The 16,706-nt window shown below is 39.2% G+C and overlaps 15 non-coding genes across 15 annotated transcripts; all 15 read right to left on the bottom strand.

Moving 5' to 3' along the window:
- Window positions 1-11,358: 11,358 nt before the first annotated feature.
- trnar-ucg (transfer RNA arginine (anticodon UCG)) lies at window positions 11,359-11,431 on the bottom strand. The gene has a single exon. It is a non-coding gene; the product is annotated as a tRNA-Arg (tRNA).
- Window positions 11,432-11,745: 314 nt separating this feature from the next.
- On the bottom strand, window positions 11,746-11,819 carry trnai-aau (transfer RNA isoleucine (anticodon AAU)). The gene has a single exon. It is a non-coding gene; the product is annotated as a tRNA-Ile (tRNA).
- Window positions 11,820-12,107: 288 nt separating this feature from the next.
- On the bottom strand, window positions 12,108-12,180 carry trnar-ucg (transfer RNA arginine (anticodon UCG)). The gene has a single exon. It is a non-coding gene; the product is annotated as a tRNA-Arg (tRNA).
- A 315-nt stretch (window positions 12,181-12,495) lies between these two features.
- Window positions 12,496-12,569, bottom strand: trnai-aau (transfer RNA isoleucine (anticodon AAU)). The gene has a single exon. It is a non-coding gene; the product is annotated as a tRNA-Ile (tRNA).
- A 288-nt stretch (window positions 12,570-12,857) lies between these two features.
- On the bottom strand, window positions 12,858-12,930 carry trnar-ucg (transfer RNA arginine (anticodon UCG)). The gene has a single exon. It is a non-coding gene; the product is annotated as a tRNA-Arg (tRNA).
- Window positions 12,931-13,244: 314 nt separating this feature from the next.
- On the bottom strand, window positions 13,245-13,318 carry trnai-aau (transfer RNA isoleucine (anticodon AAU)). Its single transcript has one exon. It is a non-coding gene; the product is annotated as a tRNA-Ile (tRNA).
- A 288-nt stretch (window positions 13,319-13,606) lies between these two features.
- On the bottom strand, window positions 13,607-13,679 carry trnar-ucg (transfer RNA arginine (anticodon UCG)). Its single transcript has one exon. It is a non-coding gene; the product is annotated as a tRNA-Arg (tRNA).
- A 315-nt stretch (window positions 13,680-13,994) lies between these two features.
- Window positions 13,995-14,068, bottom strand: trnai-aau (transfer RNA isoleucine (anticodon AAU)). The gene has a single exon. It is a non-coding gene; the product is annotated as a tRNA-Ile (tRNA).
- A 288-nt stretch (window positions 14,069-14,356) lies between these two features.
- Window positions 14,357-14,429, bottom strand: trnar-ucg (transfer RNA arginine (anticodon UCG)). Its single transcript has one exon. It is a non-coding gene; the product is annotated as a tRNA-Arg (tRNA).
- Window positions 14,430-14,743: 314 nt separating this feature from the next.
- trnai-aau (transfer RNA isoleucine (anticodon AAU)) lies at window positions 14,744-14,817 on the bottom strand. The gene has a single exon. It is a non-coding gene; the product is annotated as a tRNA-Ile (tRNA).
- Window positions 14,818-15,105: 288 nt separating this feature from the next.
- On the bottom strand, window positions 15,106-15,178 carry trnar-ucg (transfer RNA arginine (anticodon UCG)). The gene has a single exon. It is a non-coding gene; the product is annotated as a tRNA-Arg (tRNA).
- Window positions 15,179-15,492: 314 nt separating this feature from the next.
- On the bottom strand, window positions 15,493-15,566 carry trnai-aau (transfer RNA isoleucine (anticodon AAU)). Its single transcript has one exon. It is a non-coding gene; the product is annotated as a tRNA-Ile (tRNA).
- Window positions 15,567-15,854: 288 nt separating this feature from the next.
- On the bottom strand, window positions 15,855-15,927 carry trnar-ucg (transfer RNA arginine (anticodon UCG)). Its single transcript has one exon. It is a non-coding gene; the product is annotated as a tRNA-Arg (tRNA).
- Window positions 15,928-16,241: 314 nt separating this feature from the next.
- On the bottom strand, window positions 16,242-16,315 carry trnai-aau (transfer RNA isoleucine (anticodon AAU)). Its single transcript has one exon. It is a non-coding gene; the product is annotated as a tRNA-Ile (tRNA).
- A 288-nt stretch (window positions 16,316-16,603) lies between these two features.
- trnar-ucg (transfer RNA arginine (anticodon UCG)) lies at window positions 16,604-16,676 on the bottom strand. Its single transcript has one exon. It is a non-coding gene; the product is annotated as a tRNA-Arg (tRNA).
- Between the last annotated feature and the right edge of the window lie 30 nt (window positions 16,677-16,706).

Here is a 16,706-nt window from a genome sequence, read left to right as displayed (position 1 = left end):
ACACACACACACACACATACACACACACACACACACAATGTTCGTATTTAGTCTCCTGATTTTAAATGGGAATTAAATCATTTGAGTGTTCCCAAAGCACCAGTGTTCTGCAGTTTGTAGAAACTATGTCCAGGACAAGGTATTTGGAAGTTTTGGAAGATTCATAGCTAACCACACTGAAGATTATGGATTATCTCATATTTTTAAGCCTCAATTTGATTTGGTAATGAATTAGGTGAAAAGCCTTTACTTTTTCTCATAGACTTCTAAACAATCTTCTTCATTTTGCGCCCTGGTTAGTCACCCCCCGTTGTGAAGGCAAGTTTAAAGGCACTTCTACTGTACATTGGCTTCCCTTTTCATACCTACAGGTTGATCCCTTGCTTGTACCAAACGCAGTCCCACTCACAAGGTTACAAGACTGAAGACTGAGCAGTGTCCTTCAGTGCTGCACTAATTTCATTTTCCAACTCATCTCATGTCAGCAACAAATCACAATTTGGACATAACAAGATGTTGGTTAAGACCAAAAACAAACACTCACACCCCCTTGGAATCATGCAGTTTTTCAGCAGTGACTGACATTCAACAGGATTGGTATATAATAGCAAATGCTACACTGCCTGCTATCTTCGACTTATTTTCTTAGCTTGTATGCTTATGTTGTTAAAACACTGTAATCATAAACATCAACAAATTCTAGATAAGAGTGCCAGACTTGACGTCAGTGTTTTCCCAGTGTTCCTTGAATCTGTCCCAGTATCTGAGCTCTGGATCTCGGCCTCATTATCTGATCAGTGGCCCTTTTCCATAAGAACCAGCCTGCTACATCTCTCTGGGATGGGAAAAATCCAGTCTGCTCTGTCCCTCTCGAGCAGGATGATGATGATTGGTGTACGGATACCCTACTTTTAGACTTGGGAAGATTTAAGTTGAGCATTTGTTTTCGAAACAGCAGATTTCTTGGACAAAGAGTTGTTTCTCAGACTTAGAAGCAAATATTCCGACTCTTGTGAGACAAAATGCCACCTTTCAAATCCAAAACCAACATTGAAGCTCTTTGTTTGTGAAGCCTTGAGACCAACATCAAACCAAACTTTAATCTTAAATTCAAAAAGGCAAATATTTTAAACTGGACACACAACAGATGTCCAGACTAAGAGAGAACAACTATTGCTATGAAATGTGTTGTTTCCATCCATGGTGACCATAGGATGAATCCTGATTACCCTTAATGTTTCTCCTATTAAGTGACATTATCAAGTCCACATTTATAACTTGCCCAATAAATTGGTTTAAGTTAAAAAAACTGCAAAACTAAACATTCCCATAAGCCTCAGCTGCAAAAACGGTACACACACCTGTTAGCATATGAATGAACACTTTATTACAGACTCAGGGTCCAGATAAAAGACAAGGCATTAGCCTACATAGCCTATAATAAATTACATTCACAGCATAAAAAATATTCATAGTTTAAGAATAATTTAAATCAGTGTCCTACAAAGAGACAACTATACCAATGTCTCCACAGCTTGGTAGCGTGTGGTACTAAACCTTATGTTCGATAGGGCCAAGAGGATTTCATTATCAGAGTCATTAAGCCGGCAAATACATTTACACATGAGATGTCTTAAAACAGCTTGTAGAGTATTGACTCCTGCAGCCACAAACATTTCACTTGCACTAGACCCTCGAGGTCTCTTCAGCAATATTCTCATGGCATCATTATGAGCTACTTGAAGTTTCCGTAAACTTGCTTTTCTGTAGTTTGACCACAAATGTGCAGTATAGAGTGGTGTACAATATGCTCTGAACAGAGATATCTTCACTCCATCTGTACATGCACTAAACTTACGCAGGATAATCTTTGCTTGTGCATACATCATGCGGCATTGCCTATAAATATCTTCATCATCTGTCATTTGTTCTGTAATAAAGTGTCTAAGATATTTTAACTTATTACAGACACTAAGATTAATATCAGACAATTTAATATCAGGACATTTTAGACATTTATCCTCTTTGGTTCTAAAGATCATGACAGCACTCTTACTGGCGTTGTATTTGATGTCATGTTCCCAGGGGTGGTTCTAGGGGGGGCCAGTGCCCCCCTAATACTGACGTTGGACCCCCCTGTGGCCCCCCTAAAAATGAAAAAAAAAGTTATGATTAAACGATTTCTTGGCTGACGGAATAGGCGGAAGTAACAATTTTTGTCACTCTAGTCGGACCCATTACAGCAGGGGTGTCCAACACGTCGATCACGAGCTACCGGTATCTCGCAAGCCCTCAATAGCCCCCACTTTACATATATGTTTTTTTTTTTTTTAACGCAAGCCGTCATCGCCACGGAGGAGCACACAGCATCTGTGAGCGAGCGAGACAGAGAGCTAGAGAGAGCACACCTTTATCTATTTAATGTGTTGGGGGCTTGTGGTGCAGTGGCTTGTGCGTTGGTGTTCGGATCAGGGGGTCACAGGTTCAAACCCCACTGCAGTCAGTATGTCGTTGTGTCCCTAGGCAAGACACTTCACCCCAAATTGCTCCTATCGGGATTGCCCACAGTATTGAGTATGTAAGTCGCTTTGGATAAAAGCGTCTAACAAGTGACATGTAATGTGTTGTAAAAAATAAAGAAATCATTCCAATCATATAGGACAGTAAAAAAGAAGAAATAATACTAACTATAGGTAACATAAGATAAGAATAAACTAGTTTAAATGATTTGTAATTGGTTGTGATTGTTGGAGCTATACATCTCTTTATATTATTTAATAGTTTAACATTTATTTTCTTGCTGTTTTATAGTGTTTATTGTAAATGTATTTGTTACGTTCCGTAGTGTGTGTGTGGTCGTGTGCGTGTGTTTTCCTCTCTCTCCCTCTGATTGTCCCCAGGTGCAGCCTCTCCCCAGGTGATCCTAATTGACAATCAGGGCTTCCATATAGGACCGGAGGAGGACGGCAGTGAGGCCCCTTCTTTCTCTCCTTCTCGTCTGGCTGCATGTGTGTCTCTGTGTGCGACCCAGCATAGTTGTGTGTTTATTGTACGTTTGTTTTGTAATTTGGCTGGTGAGCCGCCTTACTTATTGACGGATTAAAACCTCACTTAAACTCCTTCAGCATTCAGTTTCCTCTCCTTTTTCTCTCGTCCGGCTATCTCGTGTGTCGCTGCTTCCCTTGGTACCCCTAGATCTACAAGGGAACGTAACAGTATTCTTAGTTAGTCTCATAAGTTAAAGTAGTATGCTTTTATTTTGAAGGCATGTTTTGGGCACTGGGTGATTAGAGCACCTGGTGTAATTGTATATATTTGAGACAGGTGGAGGTGGGAGCCAGAGCACTAGTAGGCAAACGGTTTTTTATCAGGGTGTTTCAAGCCACACAAAGGAAAGCCATCGGAACGGCTTAAGGAAAAGAGGAAACCTGTTCATTGTACGATTATTGGAATAAAATGCACAACGGAGAATCTTGTCTGGACCTGGATCATTGCCCTGCGTAAGATCCGCTAACTAGTGCCTCAGTGGCTGTTAAGTTATCTGTTTTAGTTCTATATGATTTTGGCCGCTACAGTGATCGTATTCTAAAGATTTGTTGATTATTGAAAAGTATACAGCTCTCTTTCATGAGTGTTGAGAGCTGTATCCATAAATTCATTTTGTGCTCAAAGTGCACCAGATTGATGCATTTAACTTCAACATTTCAAAACAATTCTTTGACCCCCCCTAGAGGAGGTGAGGTCCACCTCCGAATGAAATGAAATTGCATACATTTTCTTTTAGCAAACACTGAAAACGGGTCCCACAGACCCAAACAGCACACAAAGGTTAAAGGTAAGCATATAATAATGTGTAATGAAACAAATACCAATAACTGTATTGCATTGTTTTCTTAGGTGTATGCGCAATTAATTCATACTGTCTTTATCGTCCTGCATTTATTGTGCCCCCCTCAGAAAATAACTGGCCCCTGCCTTGCCCCCCCAGAAAATTGACCTAGAACCGCCACTGCATGTTCCACACCATACACAGAACAAACAGCAAGAAGCTGCTGAAGACCAGTGCTAGATGGACTCAGCACAACAAGCTCATCTGCATACATAATATGGTTCACTAGAGTAGCTACTATCATGCATCCAGTATTACAGGCTTTCAGTCACTTGGACAGATCATCAATATAAAGGTTAAAAAGAACTGGGGACATAATTCCACCTTGTCTGACACCATTGCTAACCCCTAATGGGGCTGAAACCCTATTGCCCCATTTGACTTGCATAGTCTGGGGGCCATACCAGTAGACCAGAATTCTCACAGTGTATTTGGGCACCCCTCTTTGATTCAGTTTATCAAATAACTTCCTATGATTAACACGATCAAAGACTTTAGAAGCATCAATGAAACACATAAGCACTGATGAGTTATTACTTCTACATTTGTTAACCATTTCCTTTAAGGCGTATATACACAAGTCAGTGCCATGTTTAGCCTTAAAGCCAAACTGGTTATCTGTTGAGTTAATAAAGTCATCTAATCTGTCCAGCAGAATTTTTTTTCTAGGACTTTTGACAGTGTGCTGGCTAATGCTATGGACCTATAGTTGTCTAGGCTTCCCACTTTACCGGCTTTGTCCTTAATAACTGGTACCAACAAAACAGACAACATTGAGTCTGGTAACAAGCCATGACTCATAAAGGCAGTAAAGCAGATAGAAAGGAGAGGAGCTATCTTCATACTGGCGTATTGAAGATGTTCAGCAGAAATATGATCCATACCACTTGCTTTGTTATCAGACAGCTTGTTTATAGCTTGGCACACCTCATGTGGCATTATGACCATTGACTCATTGCTATCAATATCATCTACCCTATATAGTTAACTTTGGACACAGTTGAATGGTACTATAATGCTGTCGCCATAACTCTGCAATATTGTCTGTTCCGGATGTTCCGTCAACAGTGCATGGCAGAGATATTTTGCAGTTATTAATAACCCTCACTTCTTTCCAAAAATCCATAACTTTGTTACTTAGCAGCTTCTTAGCCATGGAATCGGCCCTCATAGCTTGCTCATTTTTACAGATGAAGCGAATAGCATACTTGTATCTTGCATTAGTAAGCTTCTTGTACTCAAATACAGACCCTTGTCTGGGTCTGCCTGCCATAGCCCATGATTTAGTGGCTTCACAGGCTTCAGCATGATACTCAGCTACATACTTATTCCAGCCAGGCCTGATGTTATGTGCCTTATTGTTACATTTGTAGTAAGGTTTACTGCCTTCATACAGAGCACTTACTATGTCATTGTACATGGAGCAGATATCACTCCTATGCTTTGCATCCTTACAATTAACATCACTACACATAATTGCATCTCTAGGTAGATGAATATTAGTTAAGGATGTATCCGTCTGAGCATAATAGGATGTAATGTCTTCCTTTGTGAGGGTTGACCAGTCTAGTTTTTCTGTTTGAGCACTATTTACATTTCTGGTTAGCCCAGGTAGATGTTCAACATTTATTGACATAGCAACAGGTATATGATCAGTCGTTGCTGTCCCGTACAGAATGCTCATACACTCAAGTGAAGCATGCGCATCAGCTGTACTAATACAATGATCAAGCCATGATGTAGTATGCCAGGCCTCGCTAATGTAAGTATAACTATCTGCAGGCAAAAGCACCTTGCTTGACAATATAAAATTGTTATCGTGAGAGAACTGAGCCATATGCTAGGCAAATAATGAGTTCCTGTCTGAGATATCTGCATTCATATCCCCAATGACATACACACAAGCAGAAGTATTGCTTTGAATAAAGCAATTAATGAAAGCAAGCCTATAAAAATAAATGGGGCTCAGAGCCTCAGGATACTGAAATCTGTATTTTTTAAATCTTTTTTTCCTTCTAATTTGTTATTCTTTTCAAAATAACACACTGTTATTTACTCACCAATAACACACAATTATCCTTGCTTTTATTTATTGGTTTAATTCCATAATCTCGGACTTTTTTGGCGTCCGTCAGGAACTGAATTTCAAAATAAATATAACCGGAAACAGACGTAGGCATTTCGAGCGATTATCCAAGATCCTCAGCTATGGTTTTAAGCTCGCTGATTGGATGTGTTAGCCGCAATGCATGCTGGGATTTGGTGTTTATATTATATGAAATCCGGAAAACATTTTAAAAGAATAAAATAATACTTAATTCCGAGTGCTCTTGCTTTTCTCTTTGAAAGTCATCACATAACGGCATTGTAATACACGGTTCGGCTGCATTACATATTACAGATCTGCCGTAGTTCTTTATTTAGTGAGCCCTGATGAGAAGACCTTTGGAAAAACTGGAAGAAATGCCGCCGAAACTGATCATAAATATATCAACAATTAAACAACATCTTCAATTTCTCTTCACACAATACGTCTCCTTGCAGTATCAACACTAATTCGGCTGACTTTTACATTTGATCTAATTCATAGATAGGTTATATTTACACCATAACGGTGCACAGCTGATAGAAAAGGACTGTAGTTTTTAAAGATATTACTGATTTTCTTTGAATGTAAGAATGTAAATACTGAGTCTGAAATAGTATAGCAATATGCTGTAAAATGATGTGAAAGCATGCATAAAACTATACATCTTCAGATGTTGTACATACACAATAATACAAAGTTATTATGGCTGTGTGTACCTTGTGTGCACCTCCTAGTGGTTAAAGCACGTTATTGAATTATTGTTTTTATGTGTTATATTTGATTAAAAAAATATTTAGAGTACATACTTTCATAGGGGGAAAGTATAAATATAGAAATATAGAATATAAAAATCAAGAAGATACTATAAGTGATCTCTACAATAAAACAGTTTAGTGCAGGATGTACAAAGATATTAATAGGAGGAGGTGCAAAACAGAAAAACGGATTAACCTTTATTTAAACATTAAATAACAGATTAAGGTCTTTGGGGGTATCTATCTACAGATAAATATTAAGCCTGACAAAGTACTTAACGTCTAATATATTGCTTTCCTGCAATGTTAACTATGTTGAAGCACTTATTTTTACTGATATTATACACATTAATTATACTCTTATGTATGTAGATAGAATAAGAAATGTGCAGAATATGACAGTTTAATGGTGGAGGTACACACATATTGATAGATGTCTTGTAATGCACTGTTGAGGAACCTGTGACCCAAGTTTTTCATTCATTGCATAACTACACCGTAGTTGTGTGTGATATGTCAATAAACCTTTGAAAATCTTGAAAGGGATGTGCAAAATAACCATAATATACAGTCTTTAATTAACTATTAGTAGAGAATAACGAGTAATGAATATACTTTATTACTTGTTTCCATTCATGTCAATTGCAGATACATGTTTAGTCTTCTCAAGCATCAACTATCAAATATCTCTTCTGATTGTTGGCACTTGACAATCACCTTACCTGAATTTTACTCAGGTGTAACTAAAGTCTGATTTAAGGGTTGTTTATATTTCACATAATTAATCAGAATCTGCAAAGTAACTCAAATAAATGCAGTGGAGTAAAAATACCAGGTTAACCTCTGAATTGTAGTGGAGTAGAATTACAAAGTAGCAATGAGCTGTCATGTGGGTATATATTAATGCTGCGCATTATGGACACAAGCGATTTTCACCCATTTATTAATTATATGTTTTACATTTGATAACACCAATGTGTTTAATACTGGCAACTTCTAATTGTGGGAAAAACGAAAACGTTCAGAAGAGACGTCCCATAGAACATTTTGCGAAACACAATAGACAGCATGTGTAGTTCTGGGAGGGTGTTCGATTCCAGTTTTGGATAGTCTGGCGTGGTTTCGTTCCATTTCACACAGCTGTTTGACGCTCTGCGTAACCTTATGGGAACTGTAGTCCTAAACCATAGCTGGGGATTATGGGTAGTGTAGTGTCTTCGGCCATCCTAAACTCAGAAATGTTGACAATCGCAATGATGCTCGAAATGTCCCTTATAGGCCTACGTCTGTTTCCGGTTATTTTTATTTTGAAATTCAGTTCCTGACGGACACCAAAAAAGCCCGAGATTATGGAATTAAACCAATAAATAAAAGCAAGGATAATTGTGTGTTATTGGTGAGTAAATAACAGTGTGTTATTTTGAAAAGAATAACAAATTAGAAGGAAAAAATATTTAAAAATACAGATTTCAGTATCCTGAGGCTCTGAGCCCCATTTATTTTCCTCACAGACGGCAACAAAAGTCCGAAATTATACGATTTAAAATAAAAGCAATAATTGTGGCTTGATATTGAGTAAGAACATGTTTTTATGAACCACACAGCTTCCGGTCTCCCACGACCCGACCGGAGAAAAAGACGTGCTGCAGGCAGTAGAAATACATTGCTTTTAAAATCGTGCTGTGCAACACGAAAAAAAAGGGGCAAATCGTGTTGGTGAACACGAATCAATAGATTAAAAATCGTGTTGGTGAACACGAAATGCCATGAGACTGGGTTGTTCATAGACATTCATTCATACACATTTAGAATAATACATTCCTTGTCATTGTGAGTAAACTGTATTGCAATGCACCAGTCGGCACAACGCCGAACCACATTTATTGATGAATCAAGTTTCTTATTCCACAGGATAGCCACACCCCTGATATCCTTCCTCTGACTATGCCCATGCCAAAGTCAGTTGTAGACTCCCCAGTCCCATGGAAATTATCATTGAAAGAGTTCGGTTTTTCCAAGTCTTGCTTCGCTAAACATTTTATTTTGCATACACAGTATGTCACAGTTCTCCAGAAGGTTGTCAACTACAATGCGGCAAGCTTTATCCCCTGCGCTCTGGCCCATACGAAGGCCACGACAGTTGTACGACAAGACCCGAATAGTCATTTAGCGAGACAAGTGAGTGCCCATAGCACCAGCAAGCACACTCATTCCCCCCGCAGTAGGTGCAGTGTTTGAGCCGATAACTCCCTCTATGCAGGGCTCATAATATCGCCGGACAAATGCCCCTTCTGGCCAAATCTCATATGTTAGCATAGTCATTGTTAGAATGTTAGCATGCTGAAGCTCTCTGGTTTTGATTGTTATTGTGTCTGTGCTTGACCCCTCAGAGTCGCAGTGTAAGAGCTGCACAGTTATGAATAAAGACAGCTGCACCCTCTTTCATTCAGCATTCCCATTATTGCTTTATAAATGTCTTGCCCCCTTCTGTGTCCACTGAGGTTCGTCAGGCCCAACACATCTTCAACAAACTCATCATAAAAACCCACAAACACCAGCAACTGAGCATTGTCAGTGATGTCAGTGGACTAATCCACAGCTAAGGAAATGCACTGTGCATTTTTTATTCCATCACAAAGCTGATTAATCAAATCACCAGCCAGTATTTATGTTATTCTGGTTGCTGTGGAATCTGAGACTGTTTGGGGGGAAAAAACACTGACGGGATGCTGAATGTGATTGGACCAATGCGTTGACAGACACACACAGACAGTGGAACAGGACATGCATAGCGCTGTTTGCAGTCTATGGACATAGCGGATCATTTTGATTCGTTGCGTTGTTTTCATTCATTTCATTTCAAACCTTTATTTATACAGATAAAATCCCATTGAGATCATTGATCTCTTTTCCAAGGGAGACCTGCTCAAGTAGTTCCACATGAAACATAAAAACATAAATAGAACAACAAAAGGACATCATACAGCATCATTTACAAAATTATCCACATAAACAGGTACCAATAGCTTCCGATTGAGTAGCATCCAACCGAGCTTTAAAAACATTTAGTGGCACCAGATTGTTAAGTTTCCATTTAATTTGCAGACTATTCCAAGACAGAGGAGCTGCACATCTAAAAGCTGTCTTCCCTAAGACAGTCCTAGCAGTTGGCACATTTAATAAAACCACAGCATTCGATCTCAGGCAGTAGCCACTTACAATTCTCCGTGAGATCAGGGAGCAGATATAAGATGGAAGTTTCCCTAACATGGCTTTGTATATACAAATGTACCAGTGACTGAGCCTCCGTACAGTTAGTGAAAGCAAACCAGCCCTTGCATACAGGGTACAGTGATGGGTTAATGCTTTACAGTTTGTCACAAATCTCAGTGCACTGTGATACGCAGCATCTAACTTGACCAGGCAATTGGCAGGTGCATTCATATAGACCAGATCCCCATAGTCCAGCACAGGTAAAAAGGTCACAGTGACTAGCCTTTTCCTGGCCTCAAGCGAGAAACAGGACTTGTTTCTGAAAAAGAACCCTAGCCTAACCCTCAGTTTTTTTAGCAGGTTATTGACATGAAGTTTAAAAGAGAGACAATCATCAAGCCAGATACCATGGCATTTGTAACAGGCAACAACTTCAAGTTTTGTTCCTTGCATAGTTACAATATCTAAAACAGGCTCTGGTGTCTTTTTTGCTTTTGAAAAGAGCATTACCTTGGTTTTATCCACATTTAAAAGAAGCTTTAATTCAGAGAACTGAGTCTGAATAGTGTTAAAAACAGCCTGTAATTTAGCAACAGCCTCCTTAATGGTGGGACCTGCACAATACATCACAGTATCATCCGCATACAAATGTAAAGTAGCTTCATCCACATTATCACCTATGCTGTTAATATATATGGAGAATAAAAGTGGTCCTAAAACAGAACCTTGTGGTACACCATTAGAAATGTTTAACCACTCAGAAGACAGTCCATCAAAATGAACACATTGGGACCTTTCAGAGAGGTAGTTCACAAACCACCCCACTGCAAGGCTGGATATGCCTATACTGGCTAGCCTCTGCTTTAAAATGCGATGATCAACGGTGTCAAACGCTTTGGAAAGGTCAATAAACAGAGCTGCACAACTCTGCTTATTATCTAAAATACTAGTAATGTCATTCACCACTTTCATTGTGGCAGTGATGGTGCTGTGTTTCTTTCTGAAGCCTGACTGATGATTAGACAGGATGTACATAAAAACTCCTTTACCTGTTCACTCACTAGGCGTTCAAGAACCTTAGCCAGAACTGACAATTTAGAGATTGGCCTATAGTTATTTAAAATAGTTGCCTCCCCTCCATTCAGTAAAGGCAAGACATAAGCAGACTTCCATACTTTTGGAATTGTATTTGTGCTAAGGGAGAGGTTAAAAAGAGAAGTAAGAGGTGGAGCAATAAAATCTGCAGCTACTGTACACTGCAGCTACTGTACACTGCAGATTTCACAAGAGCTAGTTGTTGGAATATTGCTTTTCTTTCACAAAAGGAAATGGTCTACTATTAGCCCAGAGGGTGTTTTGAATGACGTCAAATTGGCAGGAAAGATTAGTTCAATGACTGAGGCTAGATATTTCAACCACGAAGGGACTCGAACCCTCAATCTTCTGATCCGAAGTCAGACGCCTTGTCCATTAGGCCACATGGTCACAAAAAATGAATCTTTCACAATTCACAAGTGCCATTGTTCATCTGAAACTGAAACTAGTGTTTGCAAGTTCAGAAAGTGACAATTGTAGAAATGCTAAATATAATCGTTTTTTTTTTTGCAAGTTCAGTTTGGGACAGAGGGTAAATGATTGGACAACCTTTGGATAATTATTCAGGTTAGACCATTTCAGAGTTTGTCGTGGACCAGGAGTGATAGATTGACTGGAGACTTCACATGTGAAAGTAATCGGAATAAATTCTCACTTTTTGAAATAAGCACTAAAGCTGCATTGACTTAATAAGTTAGATTCACTGGCCAGTATGGGGATTGAACCCATGACCTTGGCGTTATTAGCACCACGCTCTAACCATCTGAGCTAACCGGCCTACCTTAGTAGAACTTTGGAAGCGAGCAAAGTAAAAAAAAAAGTTACTGTTAAAAACGGTCAAATATCGGAGCAATTGTTGATAGTCAATCGGATCTGATCAAATCCCAGTTTGGAGTTGGTGGAGAAGAGATAGCTTGATAAGTAGACTGCAGATTTCACAAGAGCTAGTTGTTGGAATATTGCTTTTCTTTCACAAAAGGAAATGGTCTACTATTAGCCCAGAGGGTGTTTTGAATGACGTCAAATTGGCAGGAAAGATTAGTTCAATGACTGAGGCTAGATATGTCAACCACGAAGGGACTCGAACCCTCAATCTTCTGATCCGAAGTCAGACGCCTTGTCCATTAGGCCACATGGTCACAAAAAATGAATCTTTCACAATTCACAAGTGCCATTGTTCATCTCCTAATTGAAACTAGTGTTTGCAAGTTCAGAAAGTGACAATTGTAGAAATGCTTAGTATAATCGTTTTTTTTTTTGCAAGTTCAGTTTGGGACAGAGGGTAAATGATTGGACAACTTTTGGATAATTATTCAGGTTAGACCATTTCAGAGTTTGTCGTGGACCAGGAGTGATAGATTGACTGGAGACTTCACATGTGAAAGTAATCGGAATAAATTCTCACTTTTTGAAATAAGCACTAAAGCTGCATTGACTTAATAAGTTAGATTCACTGGCCAGTATGGGGATTGAACCCATGACCTTGGCGTTATTAGCACCACGCTCTAACCATCTGAGCTAACCGGCCTACCTTAGTAGAACTTTGGAAGCGAGCAAAGTAAAAAAAAAAGTTACTGTTAAAAACGGTCAAATATCGGAGCAATTGTTGATAGTCAATCAGATCTGATCAAATCCCAGTTTGGAGTTGGTGGAGAAGAGATAGCTTGATAAGTAGACTGCAGATTTCACAAGAGCTAGTTGTTGGAATATTGCTTTTCTTTCACAAAAGGAAATGGTCTACTATTAGCCCAGAGGGTGTTTTGAATGACGTCAAATTGGCAGGAAAGATTAGTTCAATGACTGAGGCTAGATATGTCAACCACGAAGGGACTCGAACCCTCAATCTTCTGATCCGAAGTCAGACGCCTTGTCCATTAGGCCACATGGTCACAAAAAATGAATCTTTCACAATTCACAAGTGCCATTGTTCATCTGAAACTGAAACTAGTGTTTGCAAGTTCAGAAAGTGACAATTGTAGATATGCTTAGTATAATCGTTTTTTTTTTTGCAAGTTCAGTTTGGGACAGAGGGTAAATGATTGGACAACTTTTGGATAATTATTCAGGTTAGACCATTTCAGAGTTTGTCGTGGACCAGGAGTGATAGATTGACTGGAGACTTCACATGTGAAAGTAATCGGAATAAATTCTCACTTTTTGAAATAAGCACTAAAGCTGCATTGACTTAATAAGTTAGATTCACTGGCCAGTATGGGGATTGAACCCATGACCTTGGCGTTATTAGCACCACGCTCTAACCATCTGAGCTAACCGGCCTACCTTAGTAGAACTTTGGAAGCGAGCAAAGTAAAAAAAAAAGTTACTGTTAAAAACGGTCAAATATCGGAGCAATTGTTGATAGTCAATCGGATCTGATCAAATCCCAGTTTGGAGTTGGTGGAGAAGAGATAGCTTGATAAATAGACTGCAGATTTCACAAGAGCTAGTTGTTGGAATATTGCTTTTCTTTCACAAAGGTTAATGGTCTACTATTAGCCCAGAGGGTGTTTTGAATGACGTCAAATTGGCAGGAAAGATTAGTTCAATGACTGAGGCTAGATATTTCAACCACGAAGGGACTCGAACCCTCAATCTTCTGATCCGAAGTCAGACGCCTTGTCCATTAGGCCACATGGTCACAAAAAATGAATCTTTCACAATTCACAAGTGCCATTGTTCATCTGAAACTGAAACTAGTGTTTGCAAGTTTAGAAAGTGACAATTGTAGAAATGCTTAGTATAATCGTTTTTTTTTTTTGCAAGTTCAGTTTGGGACAGAGGGTAAATGATTGGACAACTTTTGGATAATTATTCAGGTTAGACCATTTCAGAGTTTGTCGTGGACCAGGAGTGATAGATTGACTGGAGACTTCACATGTGAAAGTAATCGGAATACATTCTCACTTTTTGAAATAAGCACTAAAGCTGCATTGACTTAATAAGTTAGATTCACTGGCCAGTATGGGGATTGAACCCATGACCTTGGCGTTATTAGCACCACGCTCTAACCATCTGAGCTAACCGGCCTACCTTAGTAGAACTTTGGAAGCGAGCAAAGTAAAAAAAAAAGTTACTGTTAAAAACGGTCAAATATCGGAGCAATTGTTGATAGTCAATCGGATCTGATCAAATCCCAGTTTGGAGTTGGTGGAGAAGAGATAGCTTGATAAGTAGACTGCAGATTTCACAAGAGCTAGTTGTTGGAATATTGCTTTTCTTTCACAAAAGGAAATGGTCTACTATTAGCCCAGAGGGTGTTTTGAATGACGTCAAATTGGCAGGAAAGATTAGTTCAATGACTGAGGCTAGATATGTCAACCACGAAGGGACTCGAACCCTCAATCTTCTGATCCGAAGTCAGACGCCTTGTCCATTAGGCCACATGGTCACAAAAAATGAATCTTTCACAATTCACAAGTGCCATTGTTCATCTGAAACTGAAACTAGTGTTTGCAAGTTCAGAAAGTGACAATTGTAGATATGCTTAGTATAATCGTTTTTTTTTTTGCAAGTTCAGTTTGGGACAGAGGGTAAATGATTGGACAACCTTTGGATAATTATTCAGGTTAGACCATTTCAGAGTTTGTCGTGGACCAGGAGTGATAGATTGACTGGAGACTTCACATGTGAAAGTAATCGGAATACATTCTCACTTTTTGAAATAAGCACTAAAGCTGCATTGACTTAATAAGTTAGATTCACTGGCCAGTATGGGGATTGAACCCATGACCTTGGCGTTATTAGCACCACGCTCTAACCATCTGAGCTAACCGGCCTACCTTAGTAGAACTTTGGAAGCGAGCAAAGTAAAAAAAAAAGTTACTGTTAAAAACGGTCAAATGTCGGAGCAATTGTTGATAGTCAATCGGATCTGATCAAATCCCAGTTTGGAGTTGGTGGAGAAGAGATAGCTTGATAAATAGACTGCAGATTTCACAAGAGCTAGTTGTTGGAATATTGCTTTTCTTTCACAAAGGTTAATGGTCTACTATTAGCCCAGAGGGTGTTTTGAATGACGTCAAATTGGCAGGAAAGATTAGTTCAATGACTGAGGCTAGATATTTCAACCACGAAGGGACTCGAACCCTCAATCTTCTGATCCGAAGTCAGACGCCTTGTCCATTAGGCCACATGGTCACAAAAAATGAATCTTTCACAATTCACAAGTGCCATTGTTCATCTGAAACTGAAACTAGTGTTTGCAAGTTCAGAAAGTGACAATTGTAGATATGCTTAGTATAATCGTTGTTTTTTTTGCAAGTTCAGTTTGGGACAGAGGGTAAATGATTGGACAACCTTTGGATAATTATTCAGGTTAGACCATTTCAGAGTTTGTCGTGGACCAGGAGTGATAGATTGACTGGAGACTTCACATGTGAAAGTAATCGGAATAAATTCTCACTTTTTGAAATAAGCACTAAAGCTGCATTGACTTAATAAGTTAGATTCACTGGCCAGTATGGGGATTGAACCCATGACCTTGGCGTTATTAGCACCACGCTCTAACCATCTGAGCTAACCGGCCTACCTTAGTAGAACTTTGGAAGCGAGCAAAGTAAAAAAAAAAGTTACTGTTAAAAACGGTCAAATATCGGAGCAATTGTTGATAGTCAATCAGATCTGATCAAATCCCAGTTTGGAGTTGGTGGAGAAGAGATAGCTTGATAAGTACACTGCAGATTTCACAAGAGCTAGTTGTTGGAATATTGCTTTTCTTTCACAAAAGGAAATGGTCTACTATTAGCCCAGAGGGTGTTTTGAATGACGTCAAATTGGCAGGAAAGATTAGTTCAATGACTGAGGCTAGATATTTCAACCACGAAGGGACTCGAACCCTCAATCTTCTGATCCGAAGTCAGACGCCTTGTCCATTAGGCCACATGGTCACAAAAAATGAATCTTTCACAATTCACAAGTGCCATTGTTCATCTGAAACTGAAACTAGTGTTTGCAAGTTCAGAAAGTGACAATTGTAGATATGCTTAGTATAATCGTTGTTTTTTTTGCAAGTTCAGTTTGGGACAGAGGGTAAATGATTGGACAACCTTTGGATAATTATTCAGGTTAGACCATTTCAGAGTTTGTCGTGGACCAGGAGTGATAGATTGACTGGAGACTTCACATGTGAAAGTAATCGGAATACATTCTCACTTTTTGAAATAAGCACTAAAGCTGCATTGACTTAATAAGTTAGATTCACTGGCCAGTATGGGGATTGAACCCATGACCTTGGCGTTATTAGCACCACGCTCTAACCATCTGAGCTAACCGGCCTACCTTAGTAGAACTTTGGAAGCGAGCAAAGTAAAAAAAAAAGTTACTGTTAAAAACGGTCAAATGTCGGAGCAATTGTTGATAGTCAATCGGATCTGATCAAATCCCAGTTTGGAGTTGGTGGAGAAGAGATAGCTTGATAAGTAGACTGCAGATTTCACAAGAGCTAGTTGTTGGAATATTGCTTTTCTTTCACAAAAGTAAATGGTCTACTATTAGCCCAGAGGGTGTTTTGAATGACGTCAAATTGGCAGGAAAGATTAGTTCAATGACTGAGGCTAGATATTTCAACCACGAAGGGACTCGAACCCTCAATCTTCTGATCCGAAGTCAGACGCCTTGTCCATTAGGCCACATGGTCACAAAAAATGAATCTTTCACAATTCACAAT

The sequence above is a fragment of the Pseudochaenichthys georgianus genome, chromosome 19 (assembly GCF_902827115.2).
Source record: "Pseudochaenichthys georgianus chromosome 19, fPseGeo1.2, whole genome shotgun sequence".
Classification (NCBI taxonomy): Eukaryota; Metazoa; Chordata; class Actinopteri; order Perciformes; family Channichthyidae; genus Pseudochaenichthys; species Pseudochaenichthys georgianus.
Note: the sequence above shows the minus strand (reverse complement) of the source record. Positions and strands in the feature narration are given on the sequence as shown.